This window comes from Solea solea, chromosome 7 (assembly GCF_958295425.1).
Source record: "Solea solea chromosome 7, fSolSol10.1, whole genome shotgun sequence".
Lineage (NCBI taxonomy): Eukaryota > Metazoa > Chordata > Actinopteri > Pleuronectiformes > Soleidae > Solea > Solea solea.
Window position 1 is genome coordinate 4,131,903 of NC_081140.1, and position 13,184 is coordinate 4,145,086.

The 13,184-nt window shown below is 42.1% G+C and overlaps 2 non-coding genes across 2 annotated transcripts; one reads left to right on the forward strand and one right to left on the reverse strand.

Moving 5' to 3' along the window:
- Nucleotides 1–688: 688 nt before the first annotated feature.
- Nucleotides 689–760, forward strand: trnad-guc (transfer RNA aspartic acid (anticodon GUC)). Its single transcript has one exon. It is a non-coding gene; the product is annotated as a tRNA-Asp (tRNA).
- Nucleotides 761–12,649: 11,889 nt separating this feature from the next.
- Nucleotides 12,650–12,721, reverse strand: trnad-guc (transfer RNA aspartic acid (anticodon GUC)). The gene has a single exon. It is a non-coding gene; the product is annotated as a tRNA-Asp (tRNA).
- Between the last annotated feature and the right edge of the window lie 463 nt (nt 12,722–13,184).

Here is a 13,184-nt window from a genome sequence, read left to right on the forward strand (position 1 = left end):
TATTCCAGGTCGGGGGAGCAGAGTGTTGAGATTAAGTTCGTAGCTGTACGCCAGGAGTCATGGATGTACAGCGCCTTTGGACTTGTCTGAAGCTGCAGTCCTGTCGGCTCGGAACAAAGAGCTGCCCGCTAGCTCCACCGCCGCGTCAGGGATGTTGTTGTCCTGCCAGGTCTCGGTGAAGATCGCCACACAGCTGTCCATCCGACGTGAGACGATCCTCAGTCGAATTTCGTCCAGTTTGTTCGCGAGTGACCTGACGTTGGCGAGGAGGACACTGGGCAAAGCCAGTCTGTGTGGGTTAGCTTGTAGCCTAGCATGCAGCATGCTCCGCTTACCCCACTTTCGTTTCCGTTTTCGCTTCCGTCTCCTTGGCCATAGAGGGGGGATGGTGAGAGCCTCTGTGGTCCGCTGCAGCTCCGGTGGAATAAAGTCCAGTTTTGTGGGTGAAAGAAGTCCACAAATCTTCCCCAGGTCCCATATTTCAGCCCCTCCATATTGTATTAAGGCGGATGTGGGTGAAAACACGAAAAACACAAATGTAAACAAAAACAGCTGATAGCCTGGAGCGGCTGTGTGTGCATGCACCGCCACCATAGCTCCACAGTGTTAAGAAACTACCATAAAGAATGACTAGAAAAAGTGAAGAGAGTGAATCATAACTACACGTGGGAAAAAAAGTTTGAATTCCTCCTCGTTAGTATAGTGGTGAGTATCCCCGCCTGTCACGCGGGAGACCGGGGTTCAATTCCCCGACGGGGAGACACATTTATTCTTTTTATTCATGGGGACTAAAAAGTATGGAGGACGAAACCTGACTTATGTAAAAATAAATACAGAAATAAATACATACATACAGCAATAAATAAATGCAGAAATAAATGTATAAATAAATACATAAATGCATAAATAAATGAATGAATAAATAAATGCATTTATAAATACAGCAAAAAATAAATACATGTATAAAAAAAATACAGGAATAAATAAATGAATGCATAAATAAATGAATAAATAAATAAATCAAATAATAAATGAAAGAATAAATAAATGCATTTCTGTGTGTGCGAACTATACCGCTTAGTCATCGACCCGTATCAAGCACACTCCTGTAGCCAATCATGCTGGTGACTGAGGGTAGGACCTCCTACCTCATTAACATATGGACACAGCAATAAATAAATAAATGTAAATGAACAGAAATGTAGAAATAAATGTATAACATTAATTTATTCTTTCATTTATTCTTTTATTTATTTATTTTTAAAAAAATTTATTTATTCATTTATTTGTGCATTTATTCATTTATCCCGTATTTATTTCTACATTTATTTATTTATTGCTGTATTTATTCATGCATTTATTTATTTATTTATTCATTTATTTGTCCATTTATTTATTTATTCCTGTATGTATTTCTACATTTATTTATTTATTGCTGTATTTATTCATGCATTTATTTATTTATTCATTTATTTGTGCATTTATTTATTTATTCCTGTATTTATTTCTACATTTATTTATTTATTGCTGTATTTATTCATGCATTTATTTATTTATTTCTACATTTATTTATTTATTTATACATTTATACATTTATTTCTATATTTATTTAAACATAAGTCAGGTTTCGTCCTCCATAGTTATGTAGCTTCAGAGCAGAGACGGTAAAACCAACATGGAAACTGAAACGCGCTGTTAACGAGAGTATTTTTGACCAAAGAAAGAAAAGAAAACAGTGGATCAGAGGAGAAAACACTGGACAGCGCCCTTGGTTCGATCCCTCGAGAGGGAAAGACTGCATATCTGATTAGAAGTGACAGTATAGTAACCACTGAGCTATACCAGTGTGATGCTTTCAAGTGGAATTAAATATTATGAACATGAGCATGTGGGTGTTACAGACAACTTAATGTTTGGGAAAAATAAATGAATGAATTTTGTTCATTGAGACTAATATAATCAAATCAATCAAAAAACAATATTTTGCCAATATTTACTGCACCATATATGCACCTTAAAATCCACTGCTGGGCATCTTATTGTTTATAGTGTAAAGTACAGTTTTGGCTCATTGTGTATTGCACTGCTTTTAAATTCATTTAATTTCTTAATTCTTTTCTTTTTAGTTTTTGGATCGTGATTGTATTGTATTTTATTTTTGATTTTTTTTGTACCGCTGCTACGATGACCCAATTCCCCCTCGGTGATAAATAAAGTTATCTATCTATCGATCGATCGATCTATTTTAGAGACCCCCCAAATCTCACAAATGCAATGTTACGTTACAGGGAGGAAGGCTTGGGATCCGGAATCGTTTGTGTTTGTCTGGGTCTCCGATTTGACCAATCATGCTGTTGACTGACGTTAGGACCTCCTACCTCATTAACATATGGACACAGAAATAAATAAATAAATAAATAAATAAATGTAGGTGAACAGAAATGTAGAAATAAATGTATGTATTTATGTATTCCTGTATTTATTTATTCATTTATTTATTTATTTTATTTCTGTATTTATTTATTGATTGATTGATTGATTGATTGCTGTATTTATTCATACATTTATTAATGCATTTATTTATTTATTCACTTATTTATTTTTTGGTTTTTTTATTTCTGTATTTATTCATACATTTATTAATGCATTTATTTATTTATTCACTTATTTATTTTTTGGTTTTTTTATTTCTGTATTTATTTATTCATTTATTTATGCATTTATTTATCTTTTTATGTATACATTTATTTATGTATGTATTTATTTATATATTTATTTATTTATTTATTTATACATGGTCAGGTTTCGTCCTCCATATGTAAGTCTGTAGTGACGTGACGTCATGAGCCTGTGCAGATATGTAAAAATAGATGTATTTATATTATTCTCAGTTAATGAACAACATTTATTCATTCATTTATCAACTTCCACACTCTGTCCCCCACATGCTCATGTTCATAATATTTAATTCCACATGAATGCATCGCACTGGTTTAGCTCAGTGGTTACTTCACTGACTTTTCTCCTGAAGAAATCATCAGTTCTCTCCCTCTGTGGGATCGAACCACGGGCGCTGTCCAGTGTATTTCTTCTTCTTCTTCTGTCTGCATTTATACATGGAACTACTTCTCTTTAATGTCGTCGCTGATTAAACTGAGTCACTGTGACGTTAGAACTGAACCACACAATCAATAAGGACTCATGTAATGTCATTGTTTAAAGCAGCTGTTTCTCTGTGTGAGTCTGTAGTGACGTGACATCATGAGCCCGCACAGATATTTGAAAATAGATGGTAAATTAAAAATGATGGTGATTATATTAGTCTCAATGAACAAAATTCATTCATTCATTTATTTATTTATTTATTTAATTCGCAAACATTATGTTGTCTGTAACACCCACATGTTTATGTTCATAATATCTAATTCCACATGCAGTTGTCGCACTGGTTTAGCTCAGTGGTTAGTTCATTGTCATTTCTTTCAGAAAAAGCAATCGTTCCCTCTCGAGGGATCGAACCACGGGCGCTGTCCAGTGTTTTCTCCTCTGATCCACTGTTTTCTTTTCTTTCTTTGGTCAAAAATATTTATTCTTTCATTTATTTTATTTATTTATTCATGCATTTATTTATTTATACATTTATTTATTTATTCATTTATTTATGCATGTATCTATTTATTTCTGTATTTATTTATACATTTATTTATGCATTTATTTATTTATTTCTGTATTTATTTATACATAAGTCAGGTTTCATCCTCCATAGTTATGTAGCTTCAGAGCAGAGACAGTAAAACCAACAAGGAAACTGAAACATGTGCTGTTAACAAGAGTATTTTTGACCAAAGAAAAGAAAACAGTGGATCAGAGGAGAAAACACTGGACAGCGCCCGTGGTTCGATCCCTCGAGAGGGAAAGACTGTGTATCTGATTAGAAGTGACAGTGAAGTAACCACTGAGCTATACCAGTGTGATGCTTTCAAGTGGAATTCAATATTATGAACATGAGCATGTAAGAGAGCCATCCGTCATTTTGACAGATTGCAATTCACACCCCTAAAAACGATGTTGATAAAAGAGGTGAAAAAAGAGGGATAGATGCAGATGAAGGACAAACTCAGCCCTTGGCCTCAGCGGAGCGAGGAAGCGGCAGTAAGGAGGTTAGGCGAGTTCAGTGGGAGCGGGAGTTCTCCTGGCTGAGGAGGGAGGATAGAAAAATGTTGTGCGACAAAATAAAGATTCCCATCGGAGAATCTGAGCATAATTTCTGACCTGGACACCGTACTCAATGCATCTCGCTATCCTTGTAGTGCTGACAGCGTGTTAAAGAGCTATGGACAGGAGGCTTTGGAGCGCGTCTATGACCGGTGCAGCTGATCCACTGGTGCAGAAGGAGCGCATGTTGCGGGATTTCCTACCACGCGCAACTACGCGCAAGCAGGCACGCGATTTAAGTCCATGTGGACCAGGAGGAAGGTGTGAGACTGTGCGTTTAGGCCACAGGTGAACTGTTCATATTCCACTGCAATATGAACAATGCAATTGAATATGTCATTATTATCATTTAAAGTGACCGGTAAAAATTGATTATGACGGAATTTTTATGACCCTGTCAGTCAAAATGACAGACAACGAAAAAGTCTAGCGCAACCTCTGCTACAGACTCACACAGAGAAACGGCTGCTTTAAACAATGATATAACATCAGTGCTTATTGATTGTGTGGTTCAGTGCTAACGTCACAGTGACTCAGTTTAATCAACGATGACATTAAAGAGAAGTAGTTCCATGTATAAATGCAGACAGAAGAAGAAGAAGAACACTGGACAGCACCCGTGGTTTGATCCCACAGAGGGAGAGAACTGATGATTTCTTCAGGAGAAATGTCAGTGAAGTAACCACTGAGCTAAACCAGTGCGTCACTTCAGCTGGAACGTGACTTTATAAACATGAGTGTTGTATTAAAGCCCATGATGTGTTCTCACCTCACTCACCCGTTTGTCTTCATCATATTTCACATGTTACTGCTTCACTGTCACGATGATTTTATTCACTGGTGCAGTGGCGGCCATTTTGACCTGTTTTAGCGGGGAAAGCACAGCTGATACTGATCACATGAACTCAATCAGCAACACAACACTCACAAAGTAATTTTCTCTTCTCTATTACAGTGATTCTCAAACCTTTTTCAGTAATGTATGCCCTGTGAACATTGTTTTTGGCTCAAGAACCCCCTAACCAGCACAAAGCACTGTGGGTTGGGGGAAAAAAAGGCAAAACACATTGTAGTGCCTTTAGTGTCTAATTTACTAAAAAGGTGCAAAACACTGCTGTGTCTTTATCTCTCTTGAACAATTTAGAAATAAAAAGGACAAAAAAAATCTATTCACAAAAGAAACAATTCACTTCAAATATACATGAAGATATGTGCACATAAAATTAAGTCCTGGATGACCTGTAACTTTCTACTTTTAAACTTTTATACTCAGCCATAAACACCTCAGAGAAAAACTTTCTGATCACATTGTCACTTTAGATGACTTCACCATGGCTTCCAGTTCCACTGTGAGGAACCTTGGAGTTACTTTTGACCAGGAAATGTCATTTGATTCGCACATAAAACTCATTTCCAGAACAGCCTTCTTCCACCTGCGGAACATTATGAACATTAGAAACATTCTGTATTTACAGGATGCTGAAAAACGAATTCATGCTTTTGTTACATCTAGATTAGATTACTGTAACTCCTTATTATCAGGATGTTCCAACAAGTCTGTTAGAACCCTTCGGTTCATTCAAAATGCTGCAGCACGAGTTCTGACAGGAACTAGAAAGAGAGACCATATAACTCCAGTGTTAGCTTCTCTACACTGGCTCCCCGTACAGTTTAGAATTCAATTTAAAATCCTCCTCCTCACGTACAAAGCACTTAATGGTCAGGCCCCTTCATACCTGAAAGACCTACCTTATCACCCTAACAGACCACTTAGGTCACAAAATACAGGTTTACTAGTGGTTCACAGAGTCTGTAAGAGCAGAATGGGTGGCAGAGCCTTCAGTTACCGGGCTCCTCCTCTCCTGTGGAACCAGCTTCCAATGCCAGTTCGGGAGGAGGAGCCTCTATCTGTATTTAAAGTTAGACTTAAAACTTTCCTTTTTGATAAAGCTTATAGTTAGAGCTGGTTCAGGGAAACCTGGACCATCTCTTAGTTATGCTGCTATAGACCTAGACTGCTGGGGGATTTTCCTGTGGTGCACGTACATTCACTCTCTTACACTCAGGGTATGAATATGACTTTTTATATGTCATTAACCTTGTCTCTTTCTCTCCCTAGTATTATCCTTCCTTCCTTCCTTCCCTCTCTCTCTCTCTGTATTCTCATCTTGCAGGTTGCAGGATCCAGATCCAGTTTTGAGGCTATCCATATCATACATATCATAACCATTATTATTGTGCTATAATTAAAAGTCGATATCATTGACTGTATAAATTTGTAACTTGATACAGTTGTTGTGTATCTGCTCCTGGTCTCTCTCTCTCTTCTGTCTCTACCTCATCTCCCTCTTGTCCTTTCTCTCCCCCCTTTCTGTCCCCCACCTCTCCGCTGTCCCCCATTTTCCTTTCACCCCAACCGGTCAAGGCAGATGACTGCACACCTCTGAGCCTGGTTCTGTCAGAGATTTCTTCCTGTTAAGAGGGAGTTTTTTCTCTCCACTGATGCCTAGTGCTTGCTCATTGTGTGAACTGTTGGGGTTCTTTGCTCTCCTTGATGTTGTCTATGTACAGAGCCTTAAGATAATGTATGTTATGATTTGGTGCTATACAAATAAAATGGAATTGAATTGAATTGAATTGAATAAAATAATGACTTCACCCCACAGAGTGGGAGTGAAGTATAGTTTTTAGTGACTCTGTGTGTCTGTGTGTTTTCGCACTTGCACTTGCCAATATGACCAACAGAGGCCGACAGAGGCTTGCGTGAATGGGGTGAAGTCTGCCATCTCTGATTGCCTTGTTAAGATTTGTTCTGCACATGAAGCACAGTCCCCGCCTCCAAGCTTTCATTCAACTTAGCAGATACACAGAAGAAGAAGAAGAAGAAGAAGAAGAAGAAGATTAAGAAGGCAACATTGAGAAAAAGATGGTGATATCCAGGCCAGTGTATACAGTTGAAACCAGAAGTTTACATACACTATGTAAAAAGACACATATGCTTTTTTTCTCACTGTCTGACATGAAATCAGACAATCACTTTTCCTGTTTTAGATCCATTAGGATTACCAAAATGATTTATATTTGCTAAATGCCAGAATAATGAGAGAAGGATATAAAAATAAAATATACAGATATACAGCTCCCTTTTTATGTATATATATATATATATATATATATATATATATATATATATACATATAGTTATACACATACATACACATATACGCACATGCATATACAGTATACACATACAAACCGTTTGACTTTGGCAGGGTCGTCCTCTGGTGCAATTGTATACATTGCACCATTGACGGGGGGAGCTCTAATCACTCGATGCACCACCGGATTCCAGCAGTCCTGGATCTTATGACGACCCTTCCAATCTAACTCCTTTAGAATCACTGACTGGACCACCACTAGTGGTTCTGACCGGACAGACTGGTCATGGTTTTCCTTCCGGCGTTGGGCTGCCTCCCTCAGCCGGTCTCGGACGCCGTCAAAAGCCACATGTAACCAGGTCTGATGCTCCCGGACCCAGTCATTCACCGTCCCATCAACAGGATCCTGCACTCTTCCCAGCAAGAACTCAATAGGGAGCCTTGCCTCGTGGCCAAACATGAGGAAAACGGAGATTCCCCAGTAGATTGATGCAGTGTGGTGTTATAGGCGTACAGTATCTGAGGTAGACAGGAGTGCCAGTCACGCTTTCTAGAGGGAGGCAAAGTGCGCAGCAAGTCATGAAGAGCGATTAAAACGCTCACACTGACCGTTACCTGCCCGATGGTACGGAGTAGTGCAAGATTTTTCGATGTTGTAAAGACCGCACAGCTGTTGAATGAGTGCACTTTCGAAATTGTGACCCTGATCGGAATGAATGTGTGCTGGAACACCATACTTCGAAAACCACTCCGTGACGAGAACTTGTGCCATCGTAGAGGCGTGCTGATCACGAGTGGGAATGGCAAGTGTATATTTGCTGAAAACATCCATCAGCTTAGATCTTAGGGCCTCAAAGCTCCGCTGATGTTCTCCTGTCCATTTTTCCACAATTGGTTCAGACCGTCTGGACTTGGACCCCACAAGTTCAGCTACAAGGCGATGTAGAGGGGCAGCCAACTTAGCAAAGCCTTCCACAAAGCGACGATAGTAGCTTGCGAACCTGAGAAAGGACCACAGCGCCAAGATGGTGGTGGGAGGCTGCCAGTTGGCTACCACCTCAAGCTTGCTTGGGTCGGTGGAAACTCCTTCGGCTGAGATGATGTGTCCCAAATAACGCACCTCCTGTTGAAAAAAGGAGCACTTTGACAACTTGGCCTTCAGGCCCCTGTGTTGTAATTGCTGCAGTACCACTTCCAGTCTCTCAAGATGTTGTTGAAAGGAGGATGAGAAAACAAATGTCATCCAGGTACAAGAGCAGTGACTGACATTGCTGATCTCCAAAAACATTTTATGAAGGGGGCGTGCAGGCTTCTTCCCGTGTCGAGACCACTGGTGCCACCATGAAATCTGGCTGTGGTTCTGGAGGGGCTTAAAGGCCCCCCGTTTAAGCCACTGGAGGGGGCAGACTTGAAACACGTGTCTCTCAAGGCAGTGTTGTTACTGGCTCTGGCTTCGGCTAAACGAGTTAGTGACATTCATGTGCTTTCTGACAAGACGGAACAGCGAGGACTCAGACGCAGAGGTCTTTTAATAGTCTTTATTGACACTCTTAACAATTCTCAAGGCAGGTCCTCTTTGCTGAGGAAAAACAACAGCGTGGCTATGAAAACCTACAGCAATTTGCGAGCGCAACGCTCTACAAGAGAGACGTTGCGGAACTATGAACGTGGAACAAAAAATCACTCCGAAGAGGAAACAAGCTTAGACTATGGTTATCCTAAAAAACTTAAACAGAAAACTCTCCAAACGGAGGAAAAACAAGGCTCTAAGCACTTCAAAAGAAAACAATCTCTAAGCACAATCCTAATGATTGGCGATCCTTAAAGGGGACATATTACGCAAAATCAACTTTTTAACCATTTTAATACTTATATTTGGGACTCTGGAGGCCCTACCAGTCACCAAAGTGTGGAAAAAGAATACTCCGTCATGTTTTCGTGGTTCCCCTTAGTGTAAGTATAGGCGATAAAACACTCGATGTTGAATTCCCTGCGCTTATGACGTCATAATGCGCATTTCACCGCGAATGTTACCGCCCCACCAGTAAGTTTACTTCGAGAGCTCCACCTTAGCTCCACCTTGTCCCTGCGAGAGTGCAGGCGAGGGAGGAAGAGCGGTATTATGTCAACGCGGAGGGACAAGTGTGCTGTTGGTGGCTGCATAGTGGAGCACAGTGTTTTACACAAACTTCCACAGAGGATTTTATATATGAAGCTAATGTGCCGGATAAAGTCAGCAAACGTGTGTTCGTGTGTTCGCACTAGACTGCGGCCAGCGGTCGCCGTATTTAGTCAGGGGACGTATTTCACCGACGTACAAACACACACGTTGTTAAGAAAAGGTCACATAGATCTCATAACTGACCATTCTGACACGTCCTAATTAAAAATATTTGTTCAGTACGTCCTCCATGACCGGAGCACAGACTCAGTCTGATACAATCACATATACAGCGGCCGCTCGCCACTGGCGATCAGCGGTGCTGCACTCTCTGTGCAGAGGTGCTGCACTCTCTGTGAAAATCAGCTGATCGCCACCGCTGATCGCCAGCGGCGAGCCGCCTAAACGGCCGCTGTATGCGACTGATCGCCAGCTCCGGTGCAGACCGGTGACTATGCTCCGGAGACCTCGCCACCGCGGCACCGCTGATCGCCACCGCGGCACCGCTGATCGCCAGCGCGGCACCGCTGATCGCCAGCGGCGAGCCGCCTAAACGGCCGCTGTATGCGGCCGTTTAGGCAGCTCGCCGCTGGCGATCAGCGGTGCCGCGGTGACGAGGTCTCCGGAGCATAGTCACCGGTCTGATACAGTAACATACAGCGCCAGCTTATGCAGCTCGCCGCGCGCCGCTGGCGATCAGTGGTGCTGTTCCTAAGTGTTTTTAACTGATTAACAGTTCGGCACTGTTCGGCTCGATCCTTATGTAGAACGTCTCTTCCTGTGACGGCACTCTGGCTGTTTTCTGCGCACGCTGCCATGTTGATATTGTCGGAGAACTAGTGGAGGGAGGGGGAGACGAATAGAGCTGTAAAGCGCTGTAACGAGGACAAATCAGAAACCCCCTGGAAGAAGTGGGTGTGTGTTTGCCTGTGTCTCATTTGCATGTAAAGGGACCATGCACGAAAACCGAGCGTTCTGAAAGGGGCGGGCTTAGCAGGGTTATTGAACTGCTATGATGCTTCATCCTTATGGTATTTTGACCAAGGCATGTCACTGACATGTTCATTAGGACACCAGGGAACTATTTTAATGGGGGAAATAGGGTATAATATGTCCACTTTAACTAACTAAGAATGAAATCAAAACGCAATCTAAATGATTGGATCTAAACAGTTAAAGGTAAGTCACAATCCTAATGATTGGAATTCCTAAATAGGCTGTGAAAATTAACCAACAAAAAATCTCTCCCAAGGAGGAAAAATAAAAGGGCTATAAATCTGAACTCAGGAGTCAGCTATCAGGCTATAATAAGAAAAACTTACAAATAAAACGTCGCTCACAAAGAGGATCAGAAACTTGAGAATTCTGTGGCTGTGACGAGGAGCTCGGGTGATCAGGCATTGGCGATGACACACTGGCACTGAAACAAAGAAGCAGAGAGTTTTTAAAGTGCACATGGCTTGATTGTCTGCAGGTGTGAGTAATCAGGCCGGCAGGCCGGCAGAGGAGGGGGCGGGGCAAGCTGCCGGAGTGACACTTTCAGTGCATCCGTCATGCGCTCAGCTCTTCCCGGGCGATGTGAGGAATTATCTTAATGCCAAATCCGGCCTTTGTGCCTATGGTGGTGGGCTCATGTACTCCTATTGACCTTATGGCCTTTGCCTCCTCATCAGGTGGGCAGCGGCCACAGGTGATGTGTCCTGTCCGTGCTGTGCGCACTTATATGGATAAGACGAGGGGTTTCAGGAGGAGCAATGAGCTGTTCGTCTCCTGGACTAATTCTAAAAAGGGGAGAATATTCGAGCATATTCGAGTCAGGGTTTGCAGCCACCTGTGGGCCTGCACGCCACTCGACTCTGGGCTTGGCTGCATCCTGGGCCTTATTCAGGGGGGGTTTCTGTTCAGGACATATGTGCTGCGGCGGGTTGGCCCTCGCCTCTCACTTTTGTTCGTTTCTATATGTTGGACGTTCCCCTCCCTGCCTGGCATGCACGGTTTTGCTGTCCTCATAGGAGCAGAGTACTTTTCCCTGTGGGTTGGAGGATGCTTGATAAGCTTGTCTGGCAATACGGGAGCTACCACATCCCATAGTGAGACATCGAACTAACTATTATGAAAGAGAACTTTAGGTTATTAACATAACCCCGGTTCTCTGAGTAATATGAGTGGGATGTCTTACCAGACAACGCTCCTTGCTTGGGCGAGTGAGAAGAGGTGCTTATCTTGAATGACGTGGTGCCCTCCGCATACAGTATTTATGGTAGGTGGGACTACCTGAGGCTGACGGACTTGTCACCAGCCACTCAGGATTGGCGTAATGAGATTGTTGCTTCATAGTGAGACATCTCACTCATATTACTCAGAGAACCGGGGTTATGTTAATAACCTAAGGTTTGTGAACATCAATGTTGTGAGTCTGAGCTGAGAGGAGGCGCTGTTGAAGTGGATTACAGCAGCCTTTTATGTATAATCATTCAATACAACATTGACTTTAACACGTATCAGTTATGTAGCTTCAGAGCAGACACAGTAAAACCAACAAGGAAACTGAAACATGTGCTGTTAACTTTTTCATGACGTGTTGTAATCAAAAAGGCATCATTGACGTCCCCGCATCATTGAGTATCCCCGCCTGTCACGCGGGAGACCGGGGTTCAATTCCCCGACGGGGAGACACATTTATTTTTTTATTGTTATTATGCAAACAATTGTTATTTGCCTGATATAACAGTGCACGTGACACAGCACAGATATCAGTACTGACACATATCAGATATAACATATATCGACCCGAATCGAGCACACTGTAGCCAATCATGCTGTTGACTGAGGTTTGGACCTCCTACCTCATTAACATATGGACACAGCAATAAATAAATAAATAAATGTAAGTGAACAGAAATGTAGAAATAAATGTAAGGCATTTATTTATTCTTTCATTTATTCTTTTATTTATTTATTCATTTATTTCTGCATTTATTTATTTATTCCTGTATTTATTTATACATTTATTTATTTGTTTATTTATTGCTGTATTTCTGTATTTATTTATACATAAGTCAGGTTTCGTCCTCCATACTTTTGAGTCCACATGAAAAAAAAAGAATAAATGTATCTCCCCGTCGGGGAATTGAACCCCGGTCTCCCGCGTGACAGGCGGGGATACTCACCACTATACTAACGAGGAACTGTTCATGTCGCTGATGCCTTTTTGATCACAACACGTTTTTGCATGGATAGTGCTGCTCGTGTTTCGCGCCAGAGGAGCCTGCTGGTTCCACGGTTGCGGTGCAGGTCGCGCCTGAGGAGCCTGCTAGTTCCGCGGCTGTGGTGCGTGTCGCGCCTGAGGAGCCTGTTGGTTCCGCAGCTGTGGTGCGTGCCGCGCCTGAGGAGCCCGCTGGCTTAGCAGCTGCGGTGCGTGCCGTGCCTGAGGGGCCTGCTGGTTCAGTGCCTGCGGTTTCCGCCAGGTCCGCGCATGCAGTTTACGCCGGCTCCGCAGCTGAGGAGCATGTCGTGCCTGGGGAGTGCACTGGTTCTGTTCTGGACTGTGTAAGAGCAGGACAGGAGGTGGCGTTGGCTGCTGAGAGTCAGAAAGTAGTGATGGTGAGATGAAGCCTCATGAGGCATTGAACCACTTGAGCCAATTGGTT